This window comes from Pleurodeles waltl, chromosome 7, assembly GCF_031143425.1.
Source record: "Pleurodeles waltl isolate 20211129_DDA chromosome 7, aPleWal1.hap1.20221129, whole genome shotgun sequence".
Lineage (NCBI taxonomy): Eukaryota > Metazoa > Chordata > Amphibia > Caudata > Salamandridae > Pleurodeles > Pleurodeles waltl.
The window spans coordinates 142,423,024-142,448,923 of NC_090446.1; the positions used below are offsets into that span (position 1 = coordinate 142,423,024).

Consider the following 25,900-nt stretch of genomic DNA (forward strand, 5'->3'; position numbering starts at 1 on the left):
GACTTTCCACTCTGCACCGACGCCCCCAGCTCGACCTGCGGAAAACTAACACTACAGGGAGGACTCCCCGGCGACTGCGAACCCGTGAGTAACCAGAGTTGACCCCCCTGAGCCCCCACAGCGATGCCTGCAGAGGAAATCCAGAGGCTCCCCCTGACCGCGACTGCCTGTTTCAAGGAACCCAACGAATGGAAAACACACTGCACCCGCAGCCCCCAGGACCTGAAGGAACCGAACTCCAGTGCAGGAGCGACCCTCTGCCTAGCCCAGGTGGTGCCTACCCCGAGGAGCCCCCCCCTGTGCCTGCCTGCATCGTTGAAGAGACCCCCGGGTCTCCCCATTGATTCCTATTGAAAACCCGACACCTGTTTGCACTCTGCACCCGGCCGCTCCTGTGCCGCTGAGAGTGTACTTTCTGTGCCTGCTTGTGTCCCCCCGGTACCCTACAAAACCCCCCTGGTCTGCCCTCCGAAGTCGTGGGTACTTACCTACTGGCAGACTGTAACCGCGGCACCCCTATTTCCATTGAAGCCTATGTGTTTTGGGCACCACTTTGACCTCTGCACCTGTCCGGCCCTGAGCTGCTGGTGTGGTAACTTTGGGGTTGCCTTGAACCCCCAACGGTGGGCTACCTTGGACCCAACTTTGAACCCTGTAAGTGTTTTACTTACCTGTGAACTTAACAATTACTTACCTCACCCAGGAACTGTTGATTTTTGCACTGTGTCCACTTTTAAAATAGCTTATTGACATTTATTGCCAAAACTGTATATGCTATTGTGATAATTCAAAGTTCCTAAGATACCTGAGTTAAATACCTTTCATTTAAAGTATTGTTTGTAAATCTTCAACCTGTGGTTCTTAAAATAAACTAAGAAAATATATTTTTCTATATAAAAACCTATTGGCCTGGAATTTGTCTTTGAGTGTGTGTTCCTCATTTATTGCCTGTGTGTGTACAACAAATGCTTAACACTACCCTCTGATAAGCCTACTGCTCGACCACACTACCACAAAATAGAGCATTGGAATTATCTCTTTTTGCCACTATCTTACCTCTAAGGGGAACCCTTGGACTCTGTGCACACTATTTCTTACTTTGAAATAGTATATGCAGAGCCAACTTCCTACAGGTACCATTAAGTTGGGTAGAGAACAATGCAATATTAATAAATTGCAAAAGGCAATTTTATGGATTGTGCGGTCTATAATTGGTTATTTTAATTGTATTTACACATGTAATTTCTATATTTTTCATATATGTAGCCTGAACAAAAGTCTACATACATGCATGTAGACCATAAGATAATAAAAAAGTTTTTATTGTGGTTTACATCTTGGCCAACTTCCGAAGTGACAGAGGGCCAGATGTATCAAAGGGTTCTACCCATTCTGTGTCTTTGGGAAAATGTGTTTGTACATATGCCCCAGAGAGTAAATTCTTTTGTCTTCCTTGATGGGTTGCTACATCTAATGTCCACCTTAAGCTCAAATGGGAAACTCAAGTGGCAATTGCCAGATGGGCCACGTTTCATTAAATGCTTTGGTGTCACTCCAGTGTTATTTGAGGGTCGCCGCACGTTGGGTTTTCACATTTCTCTGTTTATATCCTCAACTGTAGAACACTCTTTGTGTTGCAGCTCCTCTCTCTTATTTACCCTGAAAACAAATGCTGACCACAGAAAGGACACCGCTCTTGTTCAAAGAGCGCTGCCACTCGAGTGAGACATCCAAGTAGAGATGGAACATCCAGCCTGCTACACTGGAGGTTTCTCGTTCCAAACATAGGTGTCCTGCTGTGCAACCTTTGACTACTGAAACTTGCACACTGTCAGAAGTCAACCCTTTTCAGAAGGGTAAGCTGAATATTAATGAGGCGTTATGAGACGGACATTACTGTGGGGGGAGAGGAAAGATATAATTCTCTGCGATCATCTGTCTGCATTCTGTCAGCTACTGTTCAGCAGATTCTGCTTTCCTTTGACTGTACCCGTGACCCAATTCGGTAAAGGGGAAGCTGCAGACTTCTGAGGCAAGTGGACAGGTACTCAGAAGTACAGGCCTCAGAAATAGGTTCATACTGTGCTCCTGTGTCTGCTGCATGCCGCCTCCTGTCACAGTAGTGGGGGAGATGAATCTGTCTGTTTAACCGTTCACGATGGTAGTAAAATCCACCTAAACATTTTAAATGTTAACTGCCGTATAGGAAGGTTTCCCAACCAAAATTGCATTCCTGGATGGATTTTTTCCTGCCTCCCACAGGGACCCTTAAGACAAATGGCCTGGTCTTCATATCATCATGTCGCCTATGATGAGTTTTGTCCCTGTAAGGGGGCATCACTTACACCACATCTGCTTGTCCCAGTATTTGCCGTTTACGTTCACCCCCCCAATAATTATAGGCAGTTTTAGCTCCTGAAATTTCAAAGGATGTTTTTGATCGTACCCCGTATGCAGTATGTGTGATTGAAAAATGCAAAACTCAAGTCCCCTGTATAAGCGTTACCACACATCTAAAAGTATCGGGTCACTCATATTTAGGAGGACATTCCTTCACCAGGCAGTTGAAGGTGAAGCAGCTTCAACTGCCTGGTGAAGGAATGTCCTTATAAATGGCATTCATTAAATTGCAATTTGGAAATATGTTGCTTTTTTAAAACAAATATTTTAGTTTCCATTAAGATGCCAGAATTATCTCAGTAGTTGGTCAGTCTACTTTGAAGAATTTATTTAGATATGCTCCATACTGCAAATGCTGTTGTTTCTTCATCTTAACAGTCCAAATCCTTTCAAGCAGCGGGATCAGAAATGAGTTTGCTGTTCTATATTTATGTTTATCAATGTAGATCGTACAGTGAAGGGAAAAATATTCACAAAGAGCCTCTGCAGTCATTGCGGAGGCTCCGCAGTCATGGCGGGATCTTCACACTGCAGTTTCTCATTGCAGAGATCCCACCACTACTGCAGAGGCTCTTTGTGAGGAAATTCCTCAGTTACAATCCTAATTCTGCATTGCCTTCACTTAATTGAATTTATAAACAATTTTCTCTCTACCTTGGGATCAATCTTTGTGAATAGGGAACTATAATTAATGGAAATTCTTTTCAATGTCTCATTAAGTATGACATCTAAAGAACTGGGTCCTTAAAGAAACTTGCCAGTGCAGGCATAATCAGCCAGGGAAAGCTGCTGGCTTAAAGAAGAAGTGTGCTGTTTTCAGCTTTTGGCACCTGCTGCCTTACTTGCTACATTGCCTTTAATTTCTTATATATTTTGTCATTGTAGTGAAAGGCATCGGTGTTAAGATAATTCTTCAGGGTAATTTTTTCACATTTGGGCATCATTTGTAAATGAAAAACAGTGAATGTGGTAACAACAGCTTTGGATAGGCTGCTGTGTATTGCTGTGCATTAAGATGTATGTGATTTGTGTTTCCAGAAATCTTTTATCGCATTTTAATGTAGGATGATTTTGACAGGACACAGCCTTTGGAGACCAGGGAAAATAAGAAATATGTAAAGATACGAGGGCTGAAAAATAAACACCACTTTGAGAAAAACTATCTAAAAAAAGACATTGAGTGAAGCAATCATTGCAGTACAGAATGATTTTAATATGAAAATAAAACAGAAAAATTGAATCGTCACTAAGGGCAGGAAATCTGAGGAAGCAGCTGTCACTGTGATAATGCTGGGATTCTAATGGCTCTTTACTGTCTTAAATTGGCAGAGTACTTGCATATTAAAAACAAATATATAAAAACAGAGGTGAAAGTGACAATATAGCTACGTGAAAACGCCAGTTTAAACACAACATTTTATAAATCAATTCTGTTTATTCATGGCCTTAGTATAACCTGAACATATACAGCTGTTCGTCTACAGCCCAGTGGGCTGGCAGCAGTCAACTAGAACAGACAGGCCTCATTTAACACAGCTGTCTGCCTACAAGCCTGGGGCGGGCAGCGTTGATAAGGCATTTTCAAAACTATAAATCAGAACTACCCCAAGCAAATCATCCCCCTGTTTCCTTCCAGGGGTGTGGAATTTAATATAATATCTACTGGTCCGTGGGACAAGTTGCTTCATATATCTACTTGTCCTGTAACAAAATCTACTTGTCCCTTTGGTGCCATGTAGTGCGGCGACAAATTATGGCAACAGTCTTATTATATAAGAACTCTGATAATAGCCTCTCTGTGTATGCCAGGGCTAATGCTATAGTACGGCTTGAATACTAGCAGTTTCCTTATTTTGCCACCTTTCTGCAGATCTACATACAGGGGCTGGAGGAAGCAGTAAGAAATAGTTGTATGACTGGAATGCCTTTGAGGCAGTGCAAATCTACTAACTTGTATGTCTGAAGGATTTTCATCAGCTTTTCTGTAATCTTTTCCCTTACCCAGAAAGGTTGGAAATTTACTCCTTACAAGGGCAGAATTAGAAGTTTTTCCAGGGTTGAGAAAAAGTGTTTGGAGGGAAAGTGAACTTGTAAACGCTCAATAGTTTTTCGCATGAGAAAATGTACACATGCATATTTGCTCGTGCTAAAATACAGTACGCAAAATATTTTCCAGGTGTATGATTTTCTGGTCTACTTCTGTAAATTCTTGAGAATTCATGAAAGCCATAATTCTGCATGAATGCAACAACATATACCATGGATGCACTTTTGTGACTTTCTTTAAGAATTGGGCCCCTAATTATGTTGGGCGTTAACCAAGGCCTTTTGTTTTTATTAAAATTCAGTTTCTATTTCTATCCATCTATCGGCTGGCTTTACTGTGAGTGGTAGCATTCTGTTCTTTCACAATGAGGATACAACCTTAGAATCACCATGGACTCCAAGTTAACTATGAATGCCCAAGTGGACAAATTAGCACGAACAAGCTTAATCACTTTGAAGACTCTTATGACGCATCTTCCCCCACCTCGGATTTCCACACAAGGTGCAAGCTACTATCTCGCTTGTACTGTCCAAACTGGATTATGCCAATGGCCTCTACCATGGATCATCTCTATCTATTATGAAAAAACTACAACGTATTCAGAACTCCGCAGCCAGGCTACTATTACATGTAAAGCCGCAAGCCCACATTTCCCCTGCCTTGAGAGCACTACAATGGTTACCTGTTGCCAGAAGATGCACTTTCAAGCTGCTTTATATCACCCACAAAGCTATACATGGAACAGGAACCTCCGCTCAAGATTGGCACCCCGCCTTAGAACACCACCATACAAGAAAAAGACTATAGGTGGTACATCCTTCTCTGTTCAAGCAGCCAAACCATGGAATTCATTACCCCCAACTATAAGAGCCACAGTTAACTTTCTTGTCTTCAGAAAACTACTCAAGAGTTGGCTCTTTCCTTCATAACCACCATATTCAAACAACTATAGACTGCATATGCCTATGTTGATAAATATTTTTTTCTGATTTTGTGTGTATTTCTAGTTATGTGTAGTTCTTTAGAAAATATGTATAGCTACTATGTCATAACAATAAACTACACACACACTCTTTAAACCTGTTTAACTAAGTATATTTACCTGTGGTTTTAAATATGTATTGTATGTACATTTATGTGTGCATATGTGTGTGTATTCATGTGTGTATGTATGTGTGTGTGTATGTATGTTGTTATGTGCTTGGCATGTTCGTGGGTCATTGCATGGCTCCTGGGTGGGTTGTTATACTAGATATCTAAGAATCCCTGCTCTCATCTTATATCACACTTATCTACCCATCATCATATGTCATGTTGCTATTAATCTATCCTCTATTCCCACTCTGACTCATCCCAAATCCATTCTACTACTTTCATCTCCTAAATAACTCTGCCTAAGCTCTTCCCTCCACTTCCACATCTAACTCACCAAACCGCACTTTACTACCATGACCTCCCAAACAACCCTACTAAATTTGCCCTCATTTATCTCACCCTGCTACTATGATCTCCCTAACCCCTTCCACAGACTCTTCCCTCCTTCATCCTCTTTTACTTATCCCAAGCCTAAATCCTATTATCATATACTCCCAATAAATACTTCTGGATTCTTTCCTCCTCCACCCCTCCATTACTCCAGTCAATCTAACTCTCATATCTGCGGCTCAAATTAACTCATAATAATACTAAAACTGTACTCATATTTTCCCGGTACTAATCCATCACTAATTCTTGTTGGGTTCCGGAGTAGCGTGCTACTCGCCGAAAAGCACTTCGACGCCTCGTCAGGGGTAGTAAGCGCTATATAAATACTATTACAATACAATACAATACAGGCACACAAAGTAGTTTTGTTTAGCGCCAATAACTACTGTGGCAATTTGTGCTTCTGGAGATCATTTATTTTTTATTTTTGGCAATGTCTGTTACAATGGTGGGGGCCTGGCAGATCCCACAACAATAAACATTTAAAAGTCACGTCAAAACACAATATGCATTGACAAAACCAAATGACTAACAACCAATATTGGATCGGTTGGCTTTGCCAGTACGTGTTTATTTTCATGTTTCCCATAATCTTGTTGAAACTGGTTTCACTTTTTTTCCTTTATGAATATTTTTTGGAAATACTAACATCTATCAAAACATTTTACTAAATGTTGCATAAAAGAAACGGTACCTAAAATTTCACAGTAATTTAGCTAAATGTTTTTTCTCCTAGTTGTATTTTTTCTGAACATTTTATTTTGAATGCAAGAACTCCATCTTGCTCAGAAACTTCTGCAAACATTTGCTTCTAATCAGAAAGCATCAGGGAGCCTTATATGTAGCTTCAGACTGTTAAACTTTTCGAACATATGTTTACTATTTTTTTTTAGTGGAACCGCTGTCAGTAATGCAGTCTGAGATTACAACATTTATGTAGAGCACTGATCCTAATAATAAAGGTTTTGCATTGATGAACCAGAAATACAAGTTTCAGCAGTATTAACATATGAACACAAATATTACCTCAACTGCAGACAGTTCCTTTCCTTGTAAACTGGTAACCAAAGGGTTTATGCTGCAGTGAGTTGAGCCTACTTGTCCAAAGGACAAAATAAACATGAAAATTTGTTGTCTTTGACCCCAAACAATAAGTCCTGGGCATTGTGCTATAGGAATTCCACACCCCTGCCTTCATTGGATGTAGATGTCATTCATGGATTGCAATAGTGGTTTGCTAGATTAGGTAGCGGGCAGTTGCTTGGGCAGGGCTACCAAAGAGGTTAAATTGGAGCAAGATTGTCCGCTGGTTTGGGCGGCGGGCGTAAGCGGAGCAATTTAAGATAAATCTGGTAGGTTAGTTCATGGAACTCAGACGAGAGGATGTGAATGAATGGGACCCATATGTCAGAGTAAGAATCGCTGCTATGATCGGCCAATAGAGAGATCTTTTCCATCCCCAATATAAACCACAGTTCACGTAGCCATGCAGTGTATTCAGGGATTCTACTAGTGCCCCACAGGGAAGGAATCACCTGATGGTTAGCTCTAAGTGCTAGGGCCATTTGCTTCCCCTTCAGGCAGCGAAGAAGGTAGGTAAGGGGGTTAGGTAGGCCTAAGATGTTGTTTGCCGGGAACCTCAGTATCGTAGTGTTAAAGGTATTATCACTGTCATCTAAGATATACTCCCAGTATTGGCCTTGTTTCGGGCAATTCAAGAGGAGATATAGCAAGGTGCCTGACCCTCCGTAATCTCTCCAGCATTCTTTTGAACGCTGCGGGTTCCAAGTAGGAGCCAAGTGGGGGTCAGGTAGCAGTAGGAGACTATCTTGTACACCGTTTCTATGCTGGCCATATTGTGGGCTGAGTGCCGGGCTCTGTGGTAAATGCTCTCCCATTCTTGGGCGGGTCCTGCCTAGTTCAGCCTCCAATCTTCTCTGTCCTGCAGCTTTGGTTACTGGCGTGAGGGGCCTCTCTGCATGTGGTCTGACTGAAAGTTGTGTTACCCAGTGTCTCACTTGGAGATATTGGATGTGATCCGATTCCTCGAAGGAGTAGTCAGATTTCATCTGTTCGAATGGGATAATCCCCTTTGACATCGAACAGACAACCGATGCGTTTGCAGCCCCATTTTGCCCATCGTTGAACTCTATTGTGGTGCAATCCCGGAGTGAAGTCCAGGTTGGACAAGAAAAAAAACCTAACAATTTAAACAAAAACCCCCTGAAATTCTCCAGTTATAGTTAACTGAAGTCACTATGACTCGCACCCCCACCATGCAGTTATGTCATCAGTAATGTTATTTTTGATGGCATAACACATGTGATGTTGTAATATGTGAGGTCATAAGAGGTGCATGACAAGGGTATGAGTTATAGTTACTTCTGTTAACTTCAACTGGTGAATTACAGATTTTTTTTCTGTTTAAAATGTTCTGTTTAAATTGACATTTACACCTACCTGTATTGCTACTTTAACATTTGCTTGTTTTAGTGGACAACTAGTTAAAAAAAAAAAAACGTAAAGTAAGATTATAATACTGCACGTAACTATTCTCGCACCCCTTTCCCCCTGCATGGAGTTGGCCACTTGACCAGTCCTGCAGCCAGTCCCTGAACCCAACCTTCAGCAGGCACCAAATGTCCTACTGTCCATAGCCGTATACCAGTGTGTCTTGAAGTTGGCTGTATGGCTTGGCCTGCCTCAAGGGACACCTGGCTCCCTTTTTTTTTATTTATTGTTTTTTGATTCACGTAGGACTCTTGCTGGTGTAAGAGGGTCACATTAGGCTCCACAAGAGTCTGCAGGATCGTGGAACCCATTTTTATAAAAAAAAAAAAAGTGGCCTAAGGAGAAGAAAATCTCTTTCGGGCCCATCACAGGATCCAGGGGGTCTGTTACCCCACCCACTTCACTTACTGCTTCTTGTTTTTTTCATTTTCAAGACAGGACACTATGCCCCCTTGTCCTGTTATGTTAGCTGCAAAAATAGATGACCTCGATTAGAGTGCGTGCTCCCATGGGGCATGCAGGATCTTCTCGGTCCCAACGGAATGAAGTGGCCGACGGGGAGTGGGGTAGAGCCATCTTGGCCAGTCCGATGGCTCTGTTGTGAGAAATTGGGTTGTTGGTTGAGGGGCGGGTCAAACCCTGCTCTAGCACAGCCACATTCTTTGTCAGGGTGAAAGTAAAAAAAAAAAAAAACTAACCTGTGCATAACCCTTTGGTAGCTTGGCTCAAAAGAAGTCAGGCTTAACTTAAAGGCAATGTGTAAAGTATTTATGCTGCACTTAAACAGTAATAAAAAGAAAAAAAACAACACCAGAAAATCTCACACTAATTTATGCAACTGGAATTAATACATTATTTGACACAAAAACAACAAAAATCCAAACAGTAGACCCAGAGTTATGAATTTTTAAAGTTTAAAGTGTAAAATAGTGTGAGAAAGTAGCCTCTTTCTAGCATGGTTACACCCACTTTTGGCCTGTTTGTGAGTGTGTGTCAGTGTGTTTTTACTGTATCACTGGGATCCTGCTAGCCAGGACCACAGTGCTCATAGATAAAAACCTATATGTCAGTATGTTTTGCCTGTCTCACTGGGATCCTGCTAACCAGGACACCAGTGCTCATAGTTTGTGGCCTAATGTGTATGCCTGTGTAGTGCCTAACTGTGTCACTGAGGCTCTGCTAACCAGAACCTCAGTTCTTATGCTCTCTCTGCTTTTAAATTTGTCACTGTAGGCCAGTGACTTCATTTACCAATTTCAGTAGGCATACTGGACCCCCCTTATAAGTTCCTAGTATATGGTACCAAGGTACCCAGGGCATTGGGGTTCCAGGAGATCCATATGTGAGCTCAGACAAACCCTTACACAGGACTGCCACTGCAGCCTGCGTGAAATAACACACATGTTATTTCACAGCCATTTTCACAGCACTTAAGTAACTTATAAGTCACGTATATGTAACCTTCACTTGCTGAAGGTTAGGTGGAAATTCACTAAGTGTGAGGGCACCCTTGCACTAGCAAAGGTGCCCCAGCATAGTTCAGGGCCATTTCCCTTTCTTTCCCGGACCTTGTGAGTGAGGGGACACCATTACATGCGTGCACTACATATATGTAAGTATTAGTAGCTTCACAATGGTAACTCCGAATATGGCCATGTAACATGTCTAAAATCATGGAATTGTCCCCCCATTCCAAATCTGGTATTGGGGAGCCAATTCCATGCATCCTGGGTGCTCCACCATGCACCCCCAGTACTGCCAAACCAGCTCTCTGAGGCTTGCACTGCAGCTACAGCTGCTGCCACCTCACAGACCGGGTTCTGCCCTCCTGGGGTCTGGGCAGCCCAGTGCCAGGAAGGCAGAACAAATCATTTCCTCTGAGAGCAGGGTGTTGCACTCTCTCCCTTTGGAAATAGGCGTTACAGACTGGGGAGGGGTAGCCTCCCCCAGCCTCTGGAAATGCTTTGAAGGGCACCGATGGTGCCCTCCTTGCATAAACCAGTCTACACCGGTTCAGGGACCCCTTCTCCCCTGCTCTGGCGGGAAACTGGACAAAGGAAAGGGGAGTCACCACTCCCCTGTCCATCACCACCCCAGGGGTGGTGCCCAGAGCTCCTCCAATGTGTCCCAGACTTCAGCCATCTTGCTTTACAAGGTGTGGGGGCACTCTGGAGGCCTCTGAGAGGCCGGTGCCAGCAGGAGATGTCAGAGACTCCTCCTGATAGGTTCTTAGCTGATAAAGTAGCCAATCCCCCTCTCAGGCCTATTTAGGGTCTCTCCCTAAGGTTCTCTTCAGATTCTGCTTGCAAGTTTCCTTCAGGAATTCTCTGCAACAACTTCACACTCTTCTGACCTCAGATCAACCGCAGCCAGCTCCAAGAAACTCTGTAACTGCAACAAAGTGTCTGCAAGAGACACTTTTCTTCAGCAACCTCAGCTCCAAGTCAGCAACTGCAACAGTTTCCACGGTGTACATGCTCTGGGGACTCCCTGTCTTTATCCTGCTCCAGAAGGACCTGAATAAATCTCCCGTGGAGTGACGGAGTAGCTCCCCTGCTCCAAGCAGGCACCTTCCAAGGCAATGACCGGTACCCTGGGACTCCTCTCACAGTGATGAGCGTGCTCCTAAGGACACAGAGGGTGGACTTCATCGACATAGACTGTCCTGAGGTCCTGCTGACGCAATTTGGAGGAGGTAAGACCTTGCCTTCCCAGAGAGCGACGTACCCCTGTGTACTGCATCTTCCTCGTCTCCTGAGGCCTCTGTGCACTCTTTGCAAAATTCCTTTGTGCACATCCTGGCCCAGGTCCCCAGCACTCCATCCTGCGACGCTCAACTCGCTGAGTTGTTCTCCGGCGGTGTGGGTCTTCTTTTGTTGTGCTGCGTCAACCGCGTTTTGCACCTCCTTTGAACCCAGATCCTGCGGCTTCTGGGGGTGCTGGCTTGCATCCTGAGGGCTCTCGAAAGTGCTGAGAGCCCCCTCTTCCTCCTCACACAGAGTTGAGGCCCCAGGTTCCTCCTGGGTCCATCCAGCGTCATTTTGATGCAAAACGCACTTTTGTCGTAGCCAAGGCTTGTTGGGGACTTCCAACACGAAATCATGCCTGCAACGATCTTCACGTCGTGGGACATCCTTGGCATCACGCAGGAACCCGCTGGCATCTTCCTAGGGTGCATTTATGCAGTCTTCGATTAACCATGGACTCTTCTTTTGCACCTTCCTCTGGGTTTGCAGGGGCTCCTCTCCTTCCTGGAACTTCTTTCGACTTCTAGACTTGGTCCCCTTCCTTTGCAGGTCTTCAGGTCCAATAATCCAGCAGTTGTTCTTTGAAGACTTGGTTGGCTGCTGCAAAATCCCCAAAACGAGGTGTAGTGTGTCTTAAGGAAACTTGTAATACTTTACTCCTGCTTTTCTGGGCTCTGGGGCGGGGTAATTTACTTAGCTTTACTTTATTCTTACTCTCCCAGCGATTCTGCACACACTACACTTGTCTAGGGGGGAATTTGTGATTCACATTCCACTTTCTTAGTATATGGTTTGTGTTGCCCCTAGAACTGTTTTCTCCCATTGCATTCTATAAGATTTCCTACTGTTTACATTGTTCTATGACTACTTACTTGTCTAATTTTGGTGTATTGTGTATAATACTTACCTCCAAAAGGAGTATTGTCTCTAAGATATTTTTGGTACTGTGTCACCCAAATAAATACCTTTATTTTTGGTAACACTGTGTATTGTCTTTACTTGTGTATAAGTACTGTATAAGTGGTATTGCATGAGCTTTGCATGTCTCTTAGTTCATCCTAAGCTGCTCTGCTATAACTACCTCTATCAGACTAAGCTGCTAGAACACTACTACATTTCACAAATAAGGGATTTCTGGACCTGGTATAAGGTGTAAGTACCCAAGGTACCCACTACAAACCAGGCCAACCTCCTACAAATAGTGCCTAAAATATCAAAGCGACATCTGCAGATATCTAGTGGTGCAAGACTGGGAGACAGTCAAAGTTATGGCTGACCGCAATGGGCTGTGGTTTGGATACACAAAGTGGATTTGGTCTGGTCTCTGCTTTCCTTCTGATTTAAAAGAATTAAAAAAAAAATGTCTGAGAAGGTAAAGTTCAGCAAGCAAGGAGGTGTCATCATCGGGGAGCAGCTGGACGAAGCCGCTACAAATATTTCTAAGTTCGGACTTAAACTCTTACGGAATGTGAAACTCTCCAGCGGGACGAAGCTGCAGGCATTTCTAGCTGACGGGGACACCTCGAGACCAGGTGCCCGTTCTGCGAGGAGCTGCAGGACAGGTTTTGCTGCTGCCAGGAAGAATGCAGCAGGCGCTGCTGCAAAGTCAGGCGGACTAGTGATTCACCTTGGGAGGATTAGTGAGCAGGTAGGTCCTGGTCTCCACTGTGTTCTCAGAGCACTAAAGCAGAAACTTTGAGTCCCAAGTTCTGGATTTGAGCTATTTGGGCACCTTCATCACCACTTTCAAGCATCTGGGACTAAAGGAGAACCACTGGAAGGGTCAGGAATCACTCAGGCTGGGTCCAGGTAGGGGGTCAGCATAGTTGGAGCACTTTCTGTCCCTGAGGCTCTGATCAAGAGGCCAACAAAACTAGTTTTTCTAGTCACTCTGGAAGTCTTTGGTTCCTGCAGGAAAGCAGATCTTAAAAGCAGCAGGACAGTACTCTGAGGGCACAGGGCAGGCTTCAGATAGCCGGGCAGTCCTAGTGCTGCCGCAGGGAATTTCTCTGAAGTACGCAGCAGGCTACAGGCAGCAGATTAGCCCTCCAAGAGCGCTTCCTCAGGTCCATATGTGAAATGAAGAGTGGGTCTGAGAGTCCTATTTTTATACCTGATGCAAGCTTTGAACTGGAAGAAACTTCTGTAGTCCTCCCCACCTCCTGCAACAAAGATATTTGGAATTTCCTGCCTCCCTGCTCTGGTCCCAGTCTGTGTGCAGTCACTGTAGGCTTGTGTGAAGTTCTTTGCTTGTGAGTTGAGGCAATGTCTTTGAAGTGCAATTAGGAGTGTGCATAGCTCCACCCCGATCCTGCCTTTGTTTTCTTTTAACAATCTTTGTATTCAATTTTTGGATAGTTTCAAGCCACACATATAATGCGGCAAGAATCTAGCCAGGGGCACAGCCTTGATTGCATTTGGCTCAACCAGTCCATACGTTGTCATCCAGTATACTTAAGCGCATTCACAACATTGGAGCTGTTCTGGACACAGTGCAGTTTCGGGCTTACCTTCACGAAAAGCGGTCCGGAATATTCGGGCTATCATCCCGATGTTTCAGCCTCATTCCTGGATTTCGGTGAGAATGACTCTAAGGCTGCTGGGCCTCATTGCCTCCTGCGTCCTGCTGGTCCAGCATGCCAGATGACATATGCGAGCTCCTCAGTGAGACCCGAAGTTCCAGTGGGCGCAGCATCAGGGACACCTCTCCTTCATGGTTCAGATCTCAGAGGGAACTGCAATGGACCTGCAGTGCTGGTTGTCGAATCCAGATTTGGTTAACAGCAGATCCCTCTCCAACCAGATTTCACAGTAATGACAGATGCGTCACTCCTCGGATGGGGCAGCCACATGAGACAGGTGGAGATCAGAGAACTCTGGTTTCTGGCTGAGTCCGGGGTCCACATCAACCTTTTGGAGCTCTGGCCGATCTGACTTGCATTGAAAGCATTCCTTCCCCCTCTCAAAGGGAAAGTGGTGCAGTTGTTCACTGACAATACCACCGCTATGTGGTACAGCAACAAGCAGGGCAGAGTGGGATTGTGGACCCTTTGTCAAGAGGCTCTTCGCCTCTGGACATGGCTGGAACACCAGGGAATTTCTTTGGTGGTTCAAAATCTGGTGGGCTCTCTGAACGTCAGAGTAGACAAACTCAGCTGTCGATGCATAGTGGATCACAAATGGCGTCTGCATCTGGAGGTAGCGGAGGGTCTCTTTCAGCAGTGGGGAGAGCCTTGGTTACATCTGTTCACCTCCGCAGAGAATGCGCAATGTCAGCTGTTTTGTGCATTGGAGTATCCAAGGCGGCACTCGCACGCCAACACTTTTAGTCATGAGTGGAACTCAGGCCCCCTGTATGCCTTCCCACAAATACCACTTCTTTCCAGAGTTCTGAAGATCAGGCAAGACTGGGCACAAGTTATCCTGGTGGCTCCGGACTGGGCACAAAGAGTCTGGTATCCCGAGCTGTTGAGCATGGTCATCGATCCTCCACTCAGACTGCCTCTTCGGTCAGATCTTCTATCGCATCAACCGGGGACGGTTCTTCACCCGAACCTGTCCAGTTTCCCCCTCCTTGCGTGGAGATTGAGCGGCAACAGTTGACGGCATTTGCCCTTCTCCTGAAGTCTGCAATGTTATCTTGGCAGCCAGGTGTCCCTCCACCAAAACGGTATACGCCTGTCATTGAAAGAAAATTGGGTCTTGGTGTATCAACAAGTCTGTTGATTTCCCCTCTCTGCTCCTTTCTCAGAGGTTCTCCTCTTTATTCTCTCTTGCCCAGCAGGGCTCTGCTCTAGGCACCCTCAAGGGATATTTGTCTGCAATCTCTGCCTTCTTAAGGCTACCTGACCAATCCGCTCTATTCAAATCTCCCATTGTTGGGAGGTTTCTTAAAGGCCTCACACATGTTCCCTCCGGTCCCGTTCATAATGCCCCAGTGGGATTTGAACTTGGTCCTCACCTACCTCATGTGTGCTCCTTTCTAGCCACTCCAAAGCTGTCCTCTACGGCTCTTAACTCATAAGACTACTTTCTTGATTGCCATCACTTCTGCTCACAGGGTGAGTGAGCTTCAGGCTCTCTCTTCGAACACATCATTCCTAGCAGTGTTTCCTGACAAAGTAGTGCTTCGTAACCGGGCTTCCTTTTTCCCAAAGTGGTGACACCTTTTCACGTATGCCAATCTATCACCTTGCCTACTTTTTACTCCCCCCCCACATCCCTCTCATAAGGAGGAGAGACACCACTATCTGGATCCAAAAAGAGTGTCGGTGTTCTCCCTAGATCGTACCAAAGATTTCCAGGTGGACTATCAACTCTTTGTGGGTTATGTGGGTGCAAAGAAAGGGAAGGCGGTGCAGCAGAGGACCATCTCACGATGGTTAGTCCTCTGCATAAAGACACGCTACCCTTTTATGAAAAAGCAGCCTCCTCAAGGTTTGCATGCTCATTCAACCAGAACCAGAGAAACTGCTGCTACCACAGCGTTGGCACGTGGAGTTCCAGTCCTGGATATGTCTTTACAAATGTTCACGAACCGTTACTGCCTGGACAGTCAGGTCCGCAGAGACGGCTACTTTGGCTGTTCGGTCCTGCAGGACTTTTTGGTGTGATCTTGGTACGCAGCCCACCCCCGCGGATGGTATTGCCCGAGTATCTATTCTAAGATGAGGAATCTGCAACTAGAAGTCTCTATCAGATGTACAAGTTACTTACCTTCGGTAACGTTATATCTGGTAGAGACATATTGTAGTTGCAGATTCCATACTTTAGAATTTCCCCCCAGGCGTCAGACTGGATCCGGAGATTTTTCTCAAGCAGGGTAAGGCAGAACAAAGGATTTCCTCTGGGAGAGAGAGGCAACACCTGTACTATATCCCCATCATTATCTGGTCCTCTTCTCCCAGAACCAATGGTTGGATTCCACCAGACTGGTTCTGGTCTTGCAATCTCCCTCTTTCTAAATCCTCTTATTAGTCCTTAGGAAGACCTGGTATTTACCTCTGCTCTCCTGGTCTCTGGGGGCCACTTAGGTACTCGTCTCTTGGGGTCCCCAGTTCTCCTAGCTCCCTCGTAACTACCCAGTATCCTTGGGGGGGGACTTCACTTCGCATTCCACTGTTTTAGTATATGGTTTGGATCCCTACAGGACCCTATTTTTCACTTATTTTTCTCAGTGCTTTTTGTTTCTATATGCTAATTCCTAATATTTATTTATTTACTATATATATATATTATACTTAATTCCTGTTGGGGGACTGCCTATAAGATTAATGAACTAATGATCTAGATAACTTTGCAAAACTGTGTGGTTCCTCTCAGGTGTGATAAGTTGCTGTGTGACTGCTGTGGTATTGCAAGTGCTTTACACTCCTACTAGATAAGTCTTGGCTGCTCACCACAGCTACCACTGGAGAGCCCTGGCTTCCATGACATTGTCTTTGTTCACTAATAGGGGTTGTCTGGACCTGGTATAAGGTGCAAACACCATAGGTGTCCACAACACACCAGGCCAGTTTCCTACATGAGCATGGTGCTGATGATGCGTTGCAGACCTGTGGAATAGGTGTGATTGGGTTAGGGGGTCAGATGGGGCCTATAAGCGGGTGGACTTCATGGTAATGGAGATTTCTTTTACTGTTGTGACAGGCCATGTGGTTAGCATGGTTGTTGGTGGAAGATGGGGAGGAATTTGGCAGGTCTGTTGGGTCCAGTTGCGAGTTGAAGTTGCTGTAAGTGTCAGTGATTTTCTTTCTGAAAAATTGCAAGAAATTGTTGCACAGGTCCTTCTAGGGGATGACTGAGTTGGAGGTGGCCACGGGTGAGTTGAAATCCTTCACAATGGCATATATTTCTTTGCTTCTTTAAACTGTGGTTTATTCATGTGCACTACAGGTTCTGAATACATCTGATCCGTGATAATTATGTTTTCCATACATTTGCTTTTCTTGATGCATTAGAGAACATGTATCTACTTACCTTATGTGGTGAGGGGGTGCTTGTCTATCAGGCCCTCCATTACACTAATAATACACCTGCTGTGTATGTTTACTCCTATGTGAGAAGACCTGCGTGGTCTTTTCAAGTTCAGAGGAGATTGTCTTTGGCTGTAAGTTATTCAAGGGTTTCATTGAGACAAGTATGTTGATAGAAGTTACTGGTTGACACTGGACAGGATTTACATATTGTTGTTTTAGTTCATGATGAAAATCTGGAATGTGACTTTTCGGGGTAACGGTTGGACATGTAGTGATTTTGTAATAACATTTTTCCAGCTCTTCTGAGTGGCGATAGGGAGTTCAATTCTGGTTTGGTTGTTTTTTAAATTTTAATAGGAGGTTTGTGTGGGATAGGATCAGATGTCGGGCTCAGTATCTAATTCCCTGCTTTGGAATGTGGATATGTGTGAGTTGGGAAACAAAAACTTATGAGGAATCGACTGTCATTGGCTCGTATGTTGCATGCATTTGATTATGTTTGGTAAAATATCACATTGTATAGTCAATTACTGTGTTAAGTTGTGCAGAGGGCTACGAACGGTTAGTCTTGCAGTTTGTGTTTTTTCAGGGGTGGGGGGATAGGGGATCCACAATTTAACCCCTTCTGTGCCGGGCACGTAATCATTACGTCCACCGGCACAGTGCTCATGTGCCGAGGACGTAACCATTACGTCCTCGACACTGAGCTCTGCTTCCCTCCCCCCCCCCAAGGCAGGGATGGAAGGGGAAGCCCTTCCTCTTCCACCCCCATCCCCCCGACCCCCCAGTGACATCTGATGACGTCAGCACGTGCGCGCTGACCTCATCAGAGGCCACTTCCCCATTGCGCTTGTGTTGCTTCACCCTTCAGAATAACAGAACTATGCACTTCAGGATAGTTTAGAGCACAAGGTGAAACAATCACTCTTACACACCTTAGTAGGTAGAATAATCAGGTTTATTTATGGGGCAAGCTCTCATATAGCAAAACTGACCACACTAATCTATCATGAAAAATAACATGAGAATAAACACTCTGTGATATCATGAAGAATAACACAAAAATGACTGCAAGAATAAGTACATATTACACACGCACACACACAATATGCTTCAGTGCTCATAAATTGAAAAGCTTCACCGAAAAGAGAGTCTGCATCCCTCCGCCGTACACAAATCGGCTGTCACAAATGCCTCCTTCGGGACAATCAGTCCTCCTGGCGTTGCGTCCAACCCAGAAGAGAGTTCCTAAACCAGTCCATCCAGGCTCCTGACCTTTATAGTATTTACTAACGCCCAGGAGTCTTTTCTAGAAAAAGACCCCCTCCTTTACAAATTGTGCAATCGGCGGTACCTTGTTCACCCTTCGAGACGTCTCCTTGGAACGGGCCAAGTTCCCAGGAAAGGGCTCCAAGGTGAAGCTTGCATTCCTCCTTGAGTACAGGTGCATCCCCCTGTTGTCCTAACTGATAGCTCGTGGAATGTAAATAGTACTCTTCGTATCAGGCAGATGGAGCGAAGTTGAGCAGAAAAACACCCCACCCTGCAGCTTGCTGAAGCTTGTGGAAAAACACAGAACAGTGCCTTACGCACAGAACCAGACTCGACAAAATGGAGTTGTGAACCAAAATGGAAGCAGAGGCCAATGGTCCACACCCTGCACCACTGTTTACCTTGCACGTAGTGCATGTAGCAATACATTCCACCCTTGGACCATTTGGCCAACTTACAACTAAGTATATCCTATAAGCTGAAATGGCAATGCTCTTGGGTGACACTGAGATAGAAGGTTAGGCACACACTGAATACAACAACATAACGAAATTAAAATAACTGTTATGATAATGATTACATCAAGGATATAACGCAGTTGGCCTAAATTAGGCAGCCATCCAAAAGCCCAATCCCACCACCCCTTGTCAACATCCTGCTGCACCCCCTTCACTAACTTATGTAGGGCATCTATGTGGGAGTTGATTGATATGGAGTGGTCGGATAAGTTGAAACAACACAACCCTTCAAAATCGCTGCAGCCATGGTTGAGTTTAAGCAGTAAATAATCAATAGCAGCGCGATTCTGCAAAGCAGCTTTTCTAGTTCCCTGTACATCTAATAACAGCTCAGCTAAAGCTGCTGATGTATAATTAATATTCTTGACTACTAAACATGCAAGTTTATTAATAACTCTGGTATTATACACTGTGAGTCCTGGCACCCCTACGATAGAACCAGCTAAACTGACATATTCTGTTTTGGAAAGCAATGAAATTTCAGAATCACAGTCTGTAGGTAATTGATTAGTGTCTCTAGTATAGTGAGGGTGTAGAGCAGTATCCATAGGAAACATGAGAAAGCCTAAGCGTGACCAGGCACAAGGCCCTCAGGTTAGATTGGCTGGAATATAGGTAAAAGAAATGTTACCACATGAAAAGAGCCAACCTTTAGTCAACTTAACGTTTTGAATGTGGCTGGCAGCAGGCACCACATTCTGGCAGAACATTGAATTATTTACATTCAAACAGGTCAGGTCATTTCGTGAGTGGCACAATGTCTGTTGTGCAGCAGTTAAGTTTTTGTCTCTTTTCTCCAATTTGAGCTGAGCACATTTACCTATTTTCATAGGATCACAAGTCAATGAATAGCACACATCCCCATTTGAGATGTTAAACGTGAGTATGGATGTCATGTTCCTCCACAACCGCCTGCCCACCTCCGGGCAATGACGGCAGTACTCATAGAGTGACAGATGGGAGCGAACGTCACTCACATCCACCATTCCATCCTGGTTTGTATTGTTAAAGATGTGCAGTAATACCGCAGCAGGAGTGGGCACCGCCGCTAGACAAGTGGTAATCAGATCTTGAATGCTTTGCATGTTACTCATACAGAAGTGAGATATATTCAGCACTTCCTGCGCCAGATGAATCCAAACATTGTTCGGTTGATGCAGTAGCGTAGGCATCTGCGGCTGACGGTTGAGTTTTTGGGCTATGAGCCCCTCCCGCTCCCTGGTGGAGTCTCCCGAAAGGGCTCCATACACCACACTCATTGCACAGGCACTCCACAGGATGATCTGAAAAGAACAAAAGACAAAACACGTATTATCATTCTCGCAAATAGCATTTGTCAGCGGGAACATGTTCCCATTTGTCTTGACCAGGTCGCATAACTACCAGGACATTGTCTGGTCCAGTGGCGATGACATCAGCGGGTTGAGGAGGGTTATTTGAGGATTCAATCCACACTTTGGCCCCTGGGTTCTTGTCAGTAGATCCGAACCCTCCTTTGCCTCTTACAGTGAGAAGGGCTGGGGCGCTCCCCTTCTTAACAACACCTCCATAAACCGGCATGATGACAATTTGGGCAACGCGATCACCGGGTTGCACCACTAGGTCTGTATCACCACTGTTCAAGAGAATGACTTTTAACTCGCCTTGGTAGTCTGCATCTATCACGCCTCCTAAAACTTGGATGCCTCTGAGGGTAAGCCCAGATCGAGGGGCGATCAGACCGTAATGCTCAGGGGGAATCTGAATTCCCACCCCTGTTTCAATCAGAGTGATGTCTCTAGGCTTCAATCGATGCATGGGTAAAGCATGCAGGTCAAGTCCTGCAGATTCTGGTGTAGCTCGATATGGGGCTAAAGCTCCTGGAGCTGTTTCCCAATACACAATGGTATTGCTTGCTGTAAACGGATTAATCTGTAAAGCAGGTGTGAGCATTCTCATGAGAGGTGTCTCAGCATTCGTAAGGGGTCGGTTGTTTAAAATTTGCAAAGCATCGAACAAATTATCCCTCCACCCCTTCAGTGTCCCATCAGACAGTTTGCGTAATTGTTCTTTGAACAACCCATTCATTCTCTCAATCAGTCCCGCTGCTTGTGGGTAGTAAGGTATGTGAAAAATCCACTCAATGTTGTGTTGTGCACAATAGTCCTGCACTAGTCTGCCCTTGAAGTGGCTGGCGTTATCGCTTTGAATCTGGAGCGGCACCCCATAGTACAGAATCAACAGATCTAATGTTTTCAGGGTGCTCTGCTGAGTTCCGCGCTTGCAGGGAAAGGCTATGAGATAACCAGAGTAAGTGTCTACCACTGTACAGGCATACTGACACCCTCTGCTCACTGGCATTGGTCCAATGTAATCAATCTGTCATATCTGTCCTGGCAATTTACCTCTGCCTAGCTGGCCTCTCACCACCTGTGGGACCGGTCTGTGCTGTGTATGCTGACAAATGGGACATTCAATGATGGCTGTTTTAATTAAATCTAGGGGAAGATGCATCCCTCTAATCTCTGCCCACCTGTGAGTAGCCTTTTCTCCAAGATGTCCGCATTTATGGTGCGCCCATTTAGCCATTCCCACCAAATCAGAATTCTGCGCCTCCACGTCAGCCTCTTGAATCTTGGCTCGATCGTCTGCATGACAATTGAACCATCGGTCTAATGAATCAGTTGGACAGTGAGTGTCCACATGATAGACAGTCACGGTGATTTGAGGTAACATCTCCCAGATCTCCTGCCATAACTCCTTCCCCCATACCTCTTTGTTATGGATTTTGTACTGATGTGCATGCCACGTGGGAAGCCAAGTAGCTAACCCATTGGCAGTAGACCAGGAATCTGTATAAATGTGACATTTTCCGGGTAGCTCTTGTTTCAAAGCTTGATACACGGCATAAAGCTCTCCAAACTGGCTACTTCTTCCCTGTCCTGTACTTGTTAAAAGCTTCTTTGTAACAGGATTATAGGACACTGCTTTCCAGTGCCTTTTCGCTCCAACATATTTTGCTGAGCCCTCTGTGAACCACACATGTTTTTTGTCATCGGCAGACAAGTCTGCGAACGGCTGGCCCCACCCTACCGGGGATTCACACACCGGAGGTACATCGTGCAACATTTCTGAATTCTCCACTGGAGCCTGCGCTACCTGCTCATGCAAAACTGCAGTTCCTTTTGGACCCGCTCGTGCCCTGTCTTGGACATACCATTTCCATTTTATAATGCTGGCTTCCTGCGCATGCCCAATTCTATGAGTCTTAGGAGAACTCATCACCCACTGCATGATGGGGATCTCATGCCTTAAAATCACTTTATGTCCCAATGTAATTTGCTTGGTATCGACCAGAGCCCAAATAGCAAGCCAACAGCTGCTTCTCAAAGGGAGTATACCGCTCTCCTGCCTCAGGTTACTTCTTTGTCCAAAATCCCAGGGGCACCCTCTTTCTTCCTTGTTTTTGCCATAAACTCCAATTAGCGTGCAGCCCCTGGACTGTCACATTCAGCTCGATGTCTCCCTCCCGAATTGGCCACAAATCCAAAGCATGCTTGTAGGAGGCTGGACTGGCTTGTAGTGGGTACCAAGGGGTACTTACACCTTGCACAAGGCCCAGGTATCCCTTATTAGTGTAGAGGGGTGTCTAGCAGCTTAGGCTGATAAAAAAGGTAGCTTAGCAGAGCAGCTTAGGCTGAACTAGGAGACGAGTGAAGCTCCTACAGTACCACTAGTGTCATATGCACAATATCATAAGAAAACACAATACACAGATATACTAAAAATAAAGGTACTTTATTTTTATGACAATATGCCAAAAGTATCTCAGTGAGTACCCTCAGTACGAGGATAGCAAATATACACAAGATATACGTACCCAATACCAAAATATGCAGTAATAGCAATAGAAAACAGTGCAAACAATGTATAGTCACAATAGAATGCAATGGGAGCACATAAGTATAGGGGCAACACAAACCATATACTCTAGAAGTGGAATGCGAACCACGAATGGACCCCAAACCTATGTGAGCTCGTAGAGGGTCGCTGGGACTGTAAGAAAACAGTGAGGGTTAGAAAAATAGCCCACCCCAAGACCCTGAAAAGTGGGTGCAAAGTGCACCTAAGTTCCCCAGAGAGCACAGAAGTCGTGATAGGGGAATTCTGCAAGGAAGACCAACACCAGCAATGCAACAACAATGGATTTCCAGACGAGAGTACCTGTGGAACAAGGGGACCAAGTCCAAAAGTCACGATCAAGTCGGGAGTGGGCTGATGCCCAGGAAATGCCAGCTGTGGGTGCAAAGAAGCTGCCACCGGATGGTAGAAGCTGTGGATTCTGCAAGAACGACAAGGGCTAGAAACTTCCCCTTTGGAGGATGGATGTCCCACGTCGCGTAGCTGCAAGGGTCGCGGTTAGGGTTTTTGGATGCTGCTGTGGCCCAGGATGGACCAGGATGTCTCCAACTGCGTGAGGAGACAGAGGGGGCGTCCAGCAAGACAAAGAGCCCACTCAGAAGCAAGCAGCACCCGCAGAAGTGCCGGAACAGGCACTACGAAGTGGAGTGAACTGGAGCTCACCCGAAGTCACAAAGGAAGGTCCCACAACGCCGGAGGACAGCTCAGGAGGTCGTGCACCGCAGGTTAGAGTGCCGGGGACCCAGGCTTGGCTTTGCACAAAGGAAATCCTGGAAGAGTGCACAGGAGCCGGAGCAGCTGCAAATCACGCGGTACCCAGCAATGCAGTCTAGCGTGGGGAGGCAAGGACTTACCTCCACCAAACTTGGACAGAAGAGTCACTGGACTGTGGGAGTCACTTGGACAGAGTTGCTGAGTTCAAGGGACCTCGCTCGTCGTGCTGAGAGGAGACCTAGAGGACCGGTGATGCAGTCTTTTGGTGCCTGCAGTTGCAGGGGGAAGATTCCGTCGACCCACAGGAGATTTCTTCGGAGCTTCTAGTGCAGAGAGGAGGCAGACTACCCCCACAGCATGCACCACCAGGAAAACAGTCGAGAAGGTGGCCGGATCAGCGTTACAAGGTCGCAGTAGTCGTCTTTGCTACTTTGTTGCAGTTTTGCAGGCTTCCAGAGCCGTCAGTGGTCGATTCCGTGGCAGAAGGTGAAGAGAGAGATGCAGAGGAACTCTGATGAGCTCTTGCATTCGTTATCTAAAGAATTCCCCAAAGCAGAGACCATAAATAGCCAGAAAAGGAGGTTTGGCTACTTAGGAGAGAGGATAGGCTAGCAACACCTGGAGGAGCCTATCAGAAGGAGTCTCTGACGTCACCTGCTGGCACTGGCCACTCAGAGCAGTCCAGTGTGCCAGCAGCACCTCTGTTTCCAAGATGGCAGAGGTCTGGAGCACACTGGAGGAGCTCTGGGCACCTCCCAGGGGAGGTGCAGGTCAGGGGAGTGGTCACTCCCCTTTCCTTTGTCCAGTTTCGCGCCAGAGCAGGGCTGGGGGATCCCTGAACCGGTGTAGACTGGCTTATGCAGAGATGGGCACCATCTGTGCCCATCAAAGCATTTCCAGAGGCTGGGGGAGGCTACTCCTCCCCAGCCCTGACACCTTTTTCCAAAGGGAGAGGGTGTAACACCCTCTCTCTGAAGAAGTCCTTTGTTCTGCCTTCCTGGGCCAAGCGTGGCTGGACCCCAGGAGGGCAGAAACCTATCTGAGGGGTTGGCAGCAGCAGCAGCTGCAGTGAAACCCCAGGAAAGGTAGTTTGGCAGTACCCGGGTCTGTGCTAGAGACTCGGGGGATCATGGAATTGTCTCCCCAATGCCAGAATGGCATTGTGGTGACAATTCCATGATCTTAGACATGTTACATGGCCATGTTCGGAGTTACCATTGTGACGCTATACATATGTCGTGACATGTGTGTAGTGCACGCGTGTAATGGTGTCCCCGCACTCACAAAGTCCGGGGAATTAGCCCTGAACAATGTGGGAGCAACTTGGCTAGTGCCAGGGTGCCCACACACTAAGTAACTTAGCACCCAACCTTTACCAGGTAAAGGTTAGACATATAGGTGACTTATAAGTTATTTAAGTGCAGTGGTAAATGGCTGTGAAATAACGTGGACGTTATTTCACTCAGGCTGCAAGGGCAAGCCTGTGTAAGAATTGTCAGAGCTCCCTATGGGTGGCAAAAGAAATGCTGCAGCCCATAGGGATCTCCTGGAACCCCAATACCCTGGGTACCTCAGTACCATATACTAGGGAATTATAAGGGTGTTCCAGTATGCCAATGTAAATTGGTAAAATTGGTCACTAGCCTGTTAGTTACAATTTGGAAAGAACTGAGAGAGCTTAACCACTGAGGTTCTGGATAGCAGAGCCTCAGTGAGACAATTAGTCATAACACAGGTAACACATACAGGGCACACTTATGAGCACTGGGGGCCTGGCTGGCAGGGTCCCAGTGACACATACAACTAAAACAACATATATACAGTGAAATATGGGGGTAACATGCCAGGCAAGATGGTACTTTCCTACACAACCCCCCCCCCGCCCCCCAAACGAAGGACAATAAGACTAGCCATGACCTGATGAGTCTTCATTGTCTAAGTGGAAATATCTGGAGAGTCCATCTGCATTGGAGTGGGTACTCCCAGGTCTATGTTCCACTGTATAGTCCATTCCCTGTAGGGATATGGACCACCTCAACAATTTAGGGTTTTCACCTTTCATTTGTTTTAGCCAAAGTAGAGGTTTGTGGTCTGTCTGAACAATGAAGTCAGTGCCAAACAGGTATGGCCTCAACTTCTTCAGTGCCCAGACCACACCAAAGGCCTCCCTCTCTATGGCAGACCAACGCTTTTCTCTAGGGGTCAACTTCCTGCTGATAAAAGCAACAGGTTGATCCTGGCCCTCAGAATTAAGTTGTGATAAGACTGCCCCTACCCCTAATTCAGATGCATCAGTTTGGACAATGAATTATTTGGAGTAACAGGGGC

At 45.8% G+C, this 25,900-nt stretch overlaps 1 long non-coding RNA gene across 2 annotated transcripts in view; it reads left to right on the top strand.

Annotated features, from left to right (window-relative positions):
* The window catches only part of LOC138303888 (uncharacterized), a 141,709-nt gene that overhangs the window by 50,307 nt on the left and 65,502 nt on the right, over positions 1–25,900 (top strand). The window lies entirely within an intron of this gene.